The sequence below is a fragment of the Hibiscus syriacus genome, unplaced genomic scaffold, assembly GCF_006381635.1.
Source record: "Hibiscus syriacus cultivar Baekdansim isolate YM2019G1 unplaced genomic scaffold, ASM638163v2 tig00111273_pilon, whole genome shotgun sequence".
NCBI classification, from domain to species: Eukaryota; Viridiplantae; Streptophyta; class Magnoliopsida; order Malvales; family Malvaceae; genus Hibiscus; species Hibiscus syriacus.
Window position 1 is genome coordinate 1,912,485 of NW_024063040.1, and position 13,529 is coordinate 1,926,013.

Consider the following 13,529-nt stretch of genomic DNA (forward strand, 5'->3'; position numbering starts at 1 on the left):
GGGTATCATTTAAGTCACCTATCGTTAAAATCTAACGGACAGATGACATGGCAGTTAACAGAAATTTGTATAGTTATAGATTTTATCCTCGATAATTATATATTCTAGTAATTTAGTTCTAATTTAAATTTAATTTTATAAATTAATTATTCAATCAAGAGGTGGCATGTGTCAATATATAGTCATGACATGTGTCATTAATGCCACGTCTCACCACCTAATTGGATGGATTTTTTAATTAATTTTAACTTATTTAAGTAAATTTATTTTTATCCAATTATACAGTGACACGTGTGACTTGGTTATCTAAGCTGGAAATGAGATTCCCAAATCATTGAGCCAACAACTCCATTAAGTTTGGTAATTAATTACACCAACATTTATTTATCTCATAATATTATTAGTGATATAAAAATAAACAAATAAAAATATTCAAATCACATTTAACTTTCAATATTTTTATATTTTAAAACAAATCAAAGTAAATTTAATATTTTATTTTTAAAACCAAATCCATTTTTTTATTTGTTTAACAAAATTTATGGAAGAAATAATGTAATATTAAAATAAAAATATTTTTATAAATTTTAAAAAAATAAATTTTATATTTTTATATTTTTAAATTATTGAATTTAATGTAAAATTTAGAATTAAAAAATTTAATTTCATATATTTTATTTAAATAATAAAAAAATATTTAATACAAAATTCGAAAAAAATAATTTTAAAACAAAATTTATGAAAGAATTCATGTAATATATAAAAATATTTTTATTTATAGATGTGATTAATACATACATACATTTTTAATTTGTTTTTTTATCGAACCTAATAGCTTTTTTTTTAAAGAAGCAATTAATTTTATTTAAAAAATGAAATATCACAAATTACAATAACAATTTACAATAAAAAATCACAAATCACAAAAAAATGAAATATCACAAATTACAATCGTAAATTAAGTATATAATTAGGAAATTTTCATATAATCATTGAAACAAAACTAGCAACTTAAAATCATATAAAGACCATAAATGGAAAGATTAAAAATATAACCAAGAAACTCGAACAAAGATAGATACAAATAGACTTAATCGCATGGGTAAGCGAATCACAAAAGGATATCAAACTATTGAAAGACCACTAACAAACTGTAAATTAAACTCAAGCGACGTGAAAAGTTATCCACAAACGCAAATCGATATCCAAATCTAATCTACGGGTCCAAAGTAAGGAATATAAACAAGATATCAGATAAACGTTATCTTGACCAGTCGTGACGATATCAAATCAACCTTTAAAAAAAGATAAATAAAAAAAGGTTGCACAACCGAAAGAAATGTCAAAAAGCATAGAAAACGTATCATAAAGGTAGATGAAAATGTGTCATACATGTATACTTATTGAAAATAAAAAAAAAAGAAAATAGAGTTGGGTATAGAAAAAAAGATAATAAAAAATACCGACGATCGACAATATTAAAGTTAGTGTCGCTGTCGATCAACAAAACGTAAAAAAAAAAGATAAACGACACACTAATAAGAGAAAACTATATATTTTTAAATGTGTGTATATAGATCATAAACAAAACAAGATTCGGGCCATAAAGTTGCTTTCATATATGTATACAAGTAACTTTACAAATTATAAGCAAAACACCACACGCATTATATGTCTAGTTTGTAACAACTAAATAAACAAATGTGTTTTCATGGATTAAAAAAGGATTCGGCTACCTACCTCCCAAACATGTCACATGTTATTCCTCACCACTTCCCTTTTTTATCTTTCTCTATAGTCCAAGCAATCAAAGATGCTTAAATTCCGCTTTGATCAATAATTAATTGTATAATTATCGTAATTGCCTGTCGTTAACTTTCTATATAGGAAGCAACAATTTCATTCGTTGTTCCATTCCGTTGGACCAGGGAATCACATGTGTATTTGAGTTGAATTTTTTTAACATTATTGTTCGAGTTTAATCAATATTATTAAGAGAAAATAATGTTAGTGACCAAAAATCTCATATAATATACGATTTTAATCAACTTTTTCCGGATTTGCCAAAATGACCAATAAAATCGCAATGCGATCGCTAATTCGCAACGCGATCTCCATTATCGCAAATTCGCGTTGCATTTTCGCAATGCGATAGTTGAAAATCACGTTGCGATGGTCTACAGTGTCGTTGCGATTTTCCCAATTCGCAATGCGAATAAGTAAATCGCAACGCGAATTGGGAAAATCGCAATGCGATACTGACTATCGCAATGCGATAATACAAAATCGCAACGAGATACTTACTTTCGCAACGCGATACTTACTTTCGCAACGCGATTCTGACTTTCGCAACGCGATAATACATAATCGCAATGCGATTTTCAAAGCGCCATTAGTATCCTGGCCAAGTATTTTATTTTTTAAATTCCAAACACGAATATTAATATATATTGGAACACTGAACCGTCCACAGTATATTCCGTAATCGCAACTCATAACCTAAAACCTAAAATCACAACTCAGTCCCATCTCCATCTCTCACTCTCTCACCCATCTCCGATGAAATCTGTCCCCATCTCCGACGAAATCCGTCTATCTCCATCTCTCAGAGCCACCCTCACAATCAGAAATGGAAAATCAACCAAATCAACCAACGAGGGTTAGTTTTTTTTAATTATTTTCTTTTTGAAATTTTTGCATTATTATTAGGTTTTTCATATTGAAATTGATGATAAGTTTACTGGTAATTTCAATAATAGATTAACCATTTCACTTAGATTGCTTATTAAATCAACCGAGAATCGCAACGCGAAATGCAAATCGCAACGCGATTTTAGTTTCGCGTTGCGATAGTCAAATTCGCGTTGCGATAGTCATTTTCGTGTTGCGATTTTCATTTTCAGAAACTATTCTTCTTCTGCAAATTGAAACTTGAATGAATTGCATTACTTCAACCAAAAAACAAAGACAAATACGAAATTCACAGTGTTGCAAATTTAAGTTTGAAGAATAAACTACTACTCTTTATGTTTATTATTGTTTTTGGTATATCTTCACAGTGTAGTTTTTGGTATATCTAATTTAGTATGTTTATTGTTTTTGTAGAACTTTTATTCGGCTCAATTGACCTTGAGAAATAAAGTCAGCCTGGCCAAAACAATTGCGTCGAAGCTTTTACCTGCACAAAGAAAAATGTTTGAGGATACATGCTTCGGGCCATGGCTGAAAGTACAACATCCCGGTGGAGATGCGATGTTGACACACTTGTTTCTTCAAACCATGACTAGCGATCTACCAGAGACTATACAACATCGTGATGAAGAGATATGGTTTGATTTTCCACCGGCGTATACGTGTTTTGGGCGGGAGGAGTTTTGCTTAATCACCGGTCTACGCTTCGGACACGATGATGTAGGTCGGTACACTAGACACATTACCCGCCCATCATGGCTATCCCGGGTTTTTCCTGAGCTGGAGAGGCCGAGTCTACACGTAGAAGACCTGACAAGATTGTTGAATAATAAAGACAGTTTTACTCGGATGGATGACGTCGACGTTGTCCGAGTATGCCTTCTAATTCTTTTGCATGCCGGCTTTTTAGGCAGAGAGGCCAGACAACCTATTCCAAATGATCTAATCAAATTGGTAGAAGACCTAAATGCGTGGAACCTGTTTCCGTGGGGCTCGTATTTATGGAAAGCTACATGGAATAAGTTATCGTCTGCCTTGGATGATCGAAAAAGTTTGCATGGCGATGGTTCCAAATACACTTTGACAGGCTTTATTTGGGCCTTTAAGGTAAGAATTTTTATATGATGTTTCCAAAATTATAAGTAATTATTTAACAATTACTAATGTTTGTTATTATATTGTTTGTAGATTTGGATATTTGTGGCCTTTCCCGCCATGAAGACATATGCAATAAAAACTTCAAATGATATTCCCAGGGCTATTTCCTGGAAGAGGAAACGGACCTTGCAATAGGAAGATTTACTACGGTATACGACAATAAATAATGTAAGTTAACATAAATACTACCATATGTTTATAAACAAGTTATTACTAGTACACGTTTAACTTTGTTTGAGCTTTTATATTGTTAGGAGGCCAACACTCCTCTACAGAGGCTGACACCCACGGAAGCTGAGCTTGCCAGTGATTGGTGGCAAGCTAGTAAGTGTTTTTTTGATGGAACGGTTGATGAGCAGCCTCCACTTCGGGAGCCATCACCTCGCCCAGAGCTATCACCTCACCCAGAGCCATCATCTGATCGACCCGGCTATACACCTCCACAACGACAGCCATCACCTATTCTGTCACATCATCGAGCCTCTTCTCCACCATCACCGCAAGATAGGCGACCGACAAAGATGCCACGACGTTTATCTCCCTGTTCTCCTCCTCCACCTCAACGGGATGAGTTAGGGGAGTTACGTGATGAGGTCAATGCCTTGCGTGAGGAGGTCGGTACTTTACGCAAAGACGATGGTGCATGGCGTGTTGAGGTGTCTACATTACGCGGTGAGGTAGCCGCTCTACGTGAGATGGTAGCATCGTTGCAGAATGAGGTTCATACTCTACGCAACGAGGTAAGTTTAAGATTTTTCATACTCGTAATTCATTCGGTTGCTGCCAATACTGCTAAACTGTTTTTGTCAGTATTTGTTTTTGGTTTTGTTTTTGTCTTTTGGTTGAAGTAATGCAATCTATTCAAGTTTCAATTTGCAGAAGAAGAATAGTTTACTTTCGCAACACGAAACTTAAAATCGCAACGCGGAAATGGCTATCGCAATACGAAATGAAAATCGCAACGACAAAATCGCAACGCGAAATGAAATCGCAACGACAAAATCGCAACGCGAAACACAAATCGCATTGCGATTTTCATTTCGCGTTGCGATTTCATTTCGCGTTGCGATTTTGTCGTTGCGATTTTCATTTCGCATTGCGATAGCCATTTCCGCATTGCGATTTTAAGTTTCGTGTTGCGAAAGTAAACTATTCTTCTTTTGGAATGTTTATATGTTGTCCTTTTAAATGTTTATAAGTGCTTACTTCTGAATGTTATCTGAGCATTTTGTGAACTATGATAGAATAATGACTTGGGTGAATACAATGCTAGTTTGAAACATATTTGTCTTTGTTTAATATCATGTCTGTTTATTTACTGATTTATGTATTAATTTTTTTAGCAGCCGATAAGGTGGATGCTTTACGTCGGGTTTTCCTTGCACGACGGAGTTCACGCATCAGACGGCGTGGATGTGCTATTACGTCTCCGTTCACCCTAATGGTGTGAAGACTCCGCAAGAAGAAGCCCGACTCACCGGTCATCCCTCAAGAGTCCCCTCCAATCGTTCAAGAGGCCCCTATTCTCCCTCAAGATTCCCCCCTCCACCGTTCAAGAGGCCACTGTCATCGTTGAAGAGGTCCCTCCCACCATTCCAGAGCTCGATTCACATGGGGTAATATATCGAAGTATTGAGAAACCCCACACCGGTTCCGGACATGATGGATGAGAGTTGGCTCTCGTATGAGTTACCGGCTAGTACCCTTCCGGTATCTGAAGTGGAGAGGAGACAACTACCGGAAACAATTGTGGATAATACCCTTTGGGCTAAGACCGCAGTTGATTTTTATCTAAATGAGCGGAGCCAAGGGTGTTAGACTGACATCAGCAAACTCAACGATGAAATGTTTTTGTTGCTTGATCGGTCTTGGTGGGGTGTGCTATTAGGGGTTGAAGACAGTGGCTATTTGGATGGGGAGGTAAGTCTTATATTTGTCTTATATATGATTTTGATTAATTGTTTAAAAATTAATGTAATTCACTAATATATGTATTTTTTTGTAAAACAGCATATCGATGCGTGGGTGTCACGTCTACTAATAATAAGGAAGCTTAGGAAAAATAAAAAAAAATCGCTATATACAATAATACCGACGGCTTTTCACGCAGTTCACTTGAAGAATCAACGAGATGAATCATTTTTGTTGGGCAATGGACAAGCTAAACTTTATCTTGCATGGTGGGAGGTCGATAAGGTTAGTGTTTATTTTTTAAATTTTTTAAAGGTGTTCATAAATAAGTGCGCAAATAAATGAATTATTACTTATGATCGCAGGTGTTTATCCCTGTTTTGGAACGTCGTCACTAGCTTCTCGTCCAACTTCAGCTCCCATCCCTGAAGATAATAGTGTATGACAGCATGATCAATTACATATCACTGTCTGATTTGAGAGATATTTTCAAGGGATGGAGCTCTCATTTGGCTAAATTCTTGGATGGGATTAAGTATTGGAGTCATTCTGGACACAAGAAGCCAAAGAAGTTCAATGTCACAGTTGTCAGAGACGAGACCGCGCCATAGTAATCGCCGGGAGCCAGAGGGGATTGTGGTTCTCTCGTATGCCTTTGCTTGGCGCGTTTGACGACGGGAAGCACAGAGTTTTTACCTCCCACCGATAGAGATAGAGCTACAGTAGGCTTGTGGTTTCGGCATTATATGGCTAGAGCAATATATTCGAGACACTGCCTACCTGCATCCGCGTTATGAAAGTGTCCATTGTTAATTGGTAAGTCAAATGCAAGTTTTGTTAACATATATACTCCTTTTGGTTTGAAAATGTTTGGCTAAGTACCTAGAATTCAATAATTTGTTGTTTGTAGGTTTTAGATGTGTAGGTAGTCTTTTTTGAGCAAATGTTTGGTTTCTGCAGGTTAATCCTTAAGTGAGCTGCGTGAAATGGATGTACGGGGTCACAAAGTTGTTGATTCATTGATTCAATAATTGATGAAGAAATAAGAATTATTATTATTATTTTTTGATTGTTTAATTGATTTGTAAAAGATGATTTGTAAATGTTGATTTGTTTAATTGATGTGTACATAATTTGTGTTGAAATGTAATAGTTGATTTGTTGATTTTCAATATGCTTTATGTTGAAGGCAAAACAGACTATCGCAACGCGAAATGGCTATCGCAACGAGAAAATCGCAATGCGAAATGAAAATCGCAATTCGAAATGAAAGTCGCAACGAGAAAATCGCAATGCGATTTTTATTTCGCATTGCGATTTTCTCATTGCGATAGCCATTTTCACGTTGCGCTAGTCAAATGAATGTCTAATAAGTGATAACAACTGAACATATCATAGCAATGTTCAAACTCAAGTTACTAATACATGCCTAACTGAAAATGTTAAAAGTGCACACATAAAATACACATAATGCAAGTTTTGTTAACATTATATACTCCTTTTGGTTTGAAAATATTTGGTTAAGTACCTAGAATTCAATAATTGTTAAAAGTTTATGCATGTTAATCCTCGTTGCCTTTTTCATTTCGCATTGCGATTCTATCGTTGCGATTTGCATTTCGCATTGCGATGGTCAAATGATTGCCTTTCGCAACGCGATTCTGACTTTCGCAACGAGATAATACAGAATCGCAATGCGAGTTTCAAAGTTCGCAACAGGTTTTAGTTTCGCAAGCCAAATTTTTTGTGTATATATCTACGCAGCAGCAACAACTCATAACCTAAATCCCTAAATCGCAACTCATTCCATCTCCATCTATCACTCTCTTCGGCGACATCCGTTCCTATATCTAACGACATCCTTCCCCATCCGGCAACAGGTCTTAGTTTCGCATCTCGTTTGTTTAGTTACAACCATGAAATCATCTAATGTTGATCATGTTTGGATAGATTTGTGTTTTGGAGGGTCATGGGAGAATGTTCATGGTGTTTTACAATATATGCCTTTACACATAAATCTTCAACTAAAACTGTCATTAAAGAAGTTAACTTATGAAACCCTAATGTTACGTGTTTCAAAGAAATTGAATTTAGAGCCCCTAAGTGGATTTAGGCTATCTTATCAGAGAAATAGTAAAGTTTATTTGTTAACCGACAATGAAGATGTTGAACGATTCATTCCTTACATTAATGTTTCAAGTGATGATGTTACATTGTATGTTGTTGAACCTAGAAGTAGTATTGTTGGGTCAGTAGCGGGTAGTAATCAACTAAGTGGGTCTCAAAACCCACAGCCTTTCTCTAATCCAAATCCAAATCAACTTTCAGCACCAAATTCCGGTTTTCGTATTGACCAATTAGACGATGATGAGCCAAGAGAAAAAATTGTGAGTACTAGTCAGTATTCGAAATTTGATCTTGGTCAATACCCGGACTTTTATATTGGTCAATACACGGATTTTGATGATGTTTCAGAAGAATAAACAGAACCTGCGTGTAATGATTTTGATATTGGTCAATACCCGAATTTTGATGATGAAACACCCGTTGCCGAGGAAGATGTTGTTGATGATAATGAGGAGGAAGTTACGACTGTGAATGAACATGTTGACATCCATTCTGTAATTCATATAATCCTGAAGAAGAAAAGAAGAAGAAAAAGTCCCCGAAGAAAAGAAAATGCCACGGGAGTATAACTGGAATATGCCAGAATTACTTCAGCTACCGGAAGAAGAGTTGGCAAAGAAAGCAGTTGATTGTTACACAAAAGTTATTCGTATCAAGAAAGATGATTGTTTTGATACAAAGGAAGACTTGAAGATAGCTTTGTATACGAAATGTGTGGAAGATGACTATCAACTAAAAGTTAACAAATCAAGCAAAGATCGTTTCGAAACAAGGTGTACGATTGACAAAAACTGTACGTGGCGTATGATTGCAAAGAGGATAAAAGATTGCGCAATGTTTCAAGTTAGGACTTTTATTGATAAACATACATGTTCAAGAACCAAGTTTTCCTCACCATAGACAGGCAAACAAAAAGGTGTTGGGTGGTTTTCTGGCTGAGTTAATGTTTTTGAATTGCAGGGTATATCGGGGACATGAAATTATGACTGACATGAATGCTCGGTTCAAGATTAGTATATCATATTCTCAAGCTTGGAGAGCCAAATGTTATGCCTTGGAATTGTTGAGGGGGTCGCCAGAAGCATCGTTTGCCCAACTTCCGGCTTATTGACACAATTTAAAGCTGAAAAATCCTGGGTCGGTAACTCATATCAAAACAGATAGAGATGGACGCTTTGAGTTGTTGTTTATCACCATTGGTGCTGCGGTTAGTAAATCAATATAATTCTGTTGACTCATTTCTGTTAGTTACATGCATTTCACATTTAAATGATTATATTTCTTGTGTATATTATTTTGTAGATTCGTTCGTTTATTACTTGCATGCGCCCAGTTATTATAGTTGACGGAGCACATTTGAAAGGTCGATACCTTGGAGTAAACTTATTAGCAGTAGCCATGGATGCTAACAATGGGATATTGCCAATAGCTTACGGGGTTGGCAAATCTGAAACCTCTGATTCATGGACATGGTTTATGGGGCATCTTAGGGATTGCATAGGTCCTATTAGCAATCTGACAATCATATCCGATAGGGCAAACTCAATTGACAACCCTGTTAGAAGGTGTTTCCCAGATGCTTTTCATGGACTTTGTGGTGTTCATTTGTATAGAAATCTAAAATCAAGGTCTGCTAGTATAAAAAAGCACAAATGGACATACTGGAAGGTTGTAAAGGCTTATCGGGAAGTGGATTTCAATAAGCATATAAACTGTTTAAGACGTGTTTTGCCTCAGTGTGCTCAAACACTAGAAGATGTCGGGTTTGAAAGATGGTCAAGAGTACATCAACTTGGAGCAAAATATGGTTTCATGACGTCTAATAGTGCAGAATCAATTAACGCTCTAAGTCGCCATTCCCGAAAATTACCCATTACTATTTTAATGGAGTTTTTTCGAGCCTCTATTCAACAGTGGTACTACAAGAAAAGAAACCATGCAGGTATTATTTCTTTGAATTCGTAACTTATCATATATTTTACTAAGTATTATTTATTTAAATTAAGGAACATTGGAACATCGTGTTACACCATGGACTGAAAAAAAAGATAACGAAACGTGTTGTGAAGTCAACGTCATGGAGAGTTGAACCATGTTCAAACCTTTGTTTGAAGTACTGGATAATAACTTAAATGGGCTTGTCGATCTAAATGCAAGGACGTGTAGTTGTATGAAATGGAAAACATGGTTATCCATGTGGCCATGTTATAAAAGTTGCTCTTCATCTAAACCAAGATGATTCAAGCACATACGCTATGGATTGCTACACTACAGAAGTATATCGACAGACTTATGCCGAGATTGTCTACCCTATTTCACATCCTTCTGAGTGGGACATACCAGATAACTTACAACAGTTTTGCCACCAGCCATGGACAGAAGGCTACTGGCCGACCAAAAAGTCACGATCGTATACCGTCTAAGGGTGAAGAGAAGAAGAGATCGACATGTAGTCGGTGCAAGGAAAGTGGTCATACAAGGTTGACATGTGGATCACCAGTGCCATCACAATCATCTTTCCTCTACCAAAATATGGATCATCATCAAAATCCAAAGCTCATATGGTGTCAAGAAAAAGGCAATCAAAATCACAATCATCTTTAAAATCCCAATCACAACTGGCTTCACCTTTGGGACTGTTAACTTAGGTGATTTTTAAATACAAACGTTGTATTATGTAGATTTTATGTGTGACTTTTAACATTTTCAGTTAGGCATGTATTAGTAACTTGAGTTTGAAAATTGCTATGATCTGTTCAGTTGTTATCACTTAATAGGCAATCATCTTAATGTCTCGCAACGCGGAAATTACTATCGCAATGCGAAATGAAAATCGCAACGAGAGAATCGCAATGCGAAATGAAAATCGCAACGCTAATTTCGCAATGCGAAATGAAAATCGCAATGAGGAATCGCAATGCGAAATGAAATCGCAACGCGAATTTATTTCGCGTTGCGATTCTCTCGTTGTGATTTTTATTTCGCGTTGCGATTTCATTTCGCATTGCGATAGTACTTTTTGCCTTCAACATAATGCAGATTGAAATCAACAAAATCAACCATTACATTTCAATCAATTAAACAAGCACAAATAAGAATTATGTTAACATCAATTAAACAAATCAACTTTTACAAATCACCTTTTACAAATCAATTAAACAATCAAAAAAATAAGCAATAATTATTAGAGAAATAATACTTCTACTATTGAATCAACTTTTGCAGCCATACATCATTTTCACGCAGCTCACTTCTGAGATTAACCTGCATAAACCAAACATTTGCTCAACAACTTTCTACACATCTAAAACCTACAAACAGCAAATTATTGAATTCTAGGTACTTAACCAAACATTTTCAAACCACAAGCCTATAAACATACCAATTGTTTATGGACATTTTTATAACACGGATGCAGGTAGGCAGCGTCTCGTATATCGATCTAGCATATAATGTCGAAACCACAAGCCTACTAAAGCTCTATCTATATCGGTGGGAGGTAGATACTTTATACTTCCTGTGATCAAACGGTCCAACGCCAAGCATACGAGAGGACCACAATCCCCTCTGGGTCCTTTCGTTTGTTGTGGTGCGGTCTCGTCTCTGCTAACTGTAATATTGAGCTTCTTTGGCTTCTTGTTTCCAGAACAGTCCAATAATTTACGCATCCAAGAATTTAGCCAAATAAGAGCTTCATCCCTTAATAATATCTCTTAATCAGCCAATGATATGTAATTTATCATGTTGTCATATACTATTGCCTTAGGGATGAGATCTGAAGCTCGACGAGAAGCCAATAGTTACGTTCCAAACAGGGATAACACCTGCAATCATAAGTATAATTCATTCATTTGTGCACTTATTTATGAATACCTTTAAACTCAATCTAAAATAAACACTAACCTTATCGACCTCCCACCATGCAGGATAAAGTTTAGCTTGTCCATTGCCCAACGCAAATGATTCATCTCGTTGATTCTTCAAGTGAACGGCGTTAAAAGACGTCGGCATAATTGTATATGTATTTCTTTTATTTCCTTAAGTTTCCTAAATTAGAAGACGTGACACCACGCATCGATATGCTTTTTACAAAAAAAGACATATATTAGTAACTTACATAAATTTACAAAAAAAAATAATCAAATTAAAATATAAGAAAAATATAAGACTTACCCCTCCATCGAAATAGCCATTGTCTTCGACCCCTAATATGCCCCACCAAGACCGATCAAGCAACAAAATAGATCATCATTGAGCTTGCATATGTCAGTGAAACACCCCTGGCTTCGCTCATGTAGATAAAAATCAACTGCGGTCTTAGCCCAAAGGGTGTATCCAGAATTGTGTCCGGTAGTTGTTTCCTCTCTTCAGATACCGGTATGGTACTGGCCGGTAACTCATACGAGAACCAACTTGAATCCATCATGTCCGGCACGTCAGAGGGTTTCTCAAGAATCCTACATATGACGCCATGTGAATCGGGCTCTTGAATGGTGGGAGGGACCTCTTCAACGATGACAGTGACCTCTTGAACGGTGGGAGGGGACTCTCGAGGAAAGATAGGGGCCTCTTCAACGATAGGAGTGGACCTTGAGGGATGACAGGCGAGGGGTCGGGCTTCTTCTTGCGTGTCTTCGCACTATTGGGGTATACGGAGACTTAATAGCACGTGTACGCCGTTTGATGCGTGAACTCTGTCGTGCAAGAAAAACCCGACGTAAGCATCCACCTTATCGGTCCGCTAAATAATTAATACAATATCAGTAAATAAACAGACATGATTTAAACAGTGAAAACAAAGATAATATATTCAAACTTTCAACCAAAAGACAAACAAAGACAATACTAACTTCACAGTGTTAAAGTAAAAAAGTTTAGTAGTTTTGGCAGCAACCGAATAAATTTACTAAGCAATCTAAGTTAAATGGTTAATTTAAGTGAAATTACGAGTAAATTTATCATCAAGTTAAATATGGAAAATCTTAAACTTACCTCGTTGCGTAGAGTATGAACCTCATTCTGCAACGATACTACCATCTCATGTAGAGCGGCAACCTCCCCGTAAAGTAGACACCTCCACACGCCATGCATCATCGTTATCGAGTAGAGTACCGATCTCCTCACGCAAGGCATTGACCTCATCACGTAACTCCCTTGACTCATCCCGTGGAGGTGGAGAATAGGGAGTAGAAGTCGTGGCATCTTTGCCGGTCGCCTATCATGAGGTGATGGTGGAGAAGAGACTCGATGATGTGACGGGATAGGTGATGGCTCTCGTGTAGAGGTGTATAGTCGGGTCGATCAGGTGATGGATCTGGGTGAGGTGATGGCTCTCGAAGTGGAGGAAGTGGAGGCTGCTCATCATTCGTGCCATCAAGAAAACGCTGACTAACTTGCCACCAATCAGTGGCAAGCTCAGCCTCGTGGGTGTCAGTCTCATTAATGGAATGTTGGCCTCCTAAAAATATAAAACTCAAACAAAGTTAAACGTCTACTATTAATAACTTGTTATATATGATAGTATTTGTGTTAACTTACATTATTTATTCGCATATGGTATTAAGTCTTCCCAATCCAACAGATGTTTCCTCTTCCAGGAAATAGCCCTGGAATATCATTTGAAGTTTTTTTGCATATGTCTT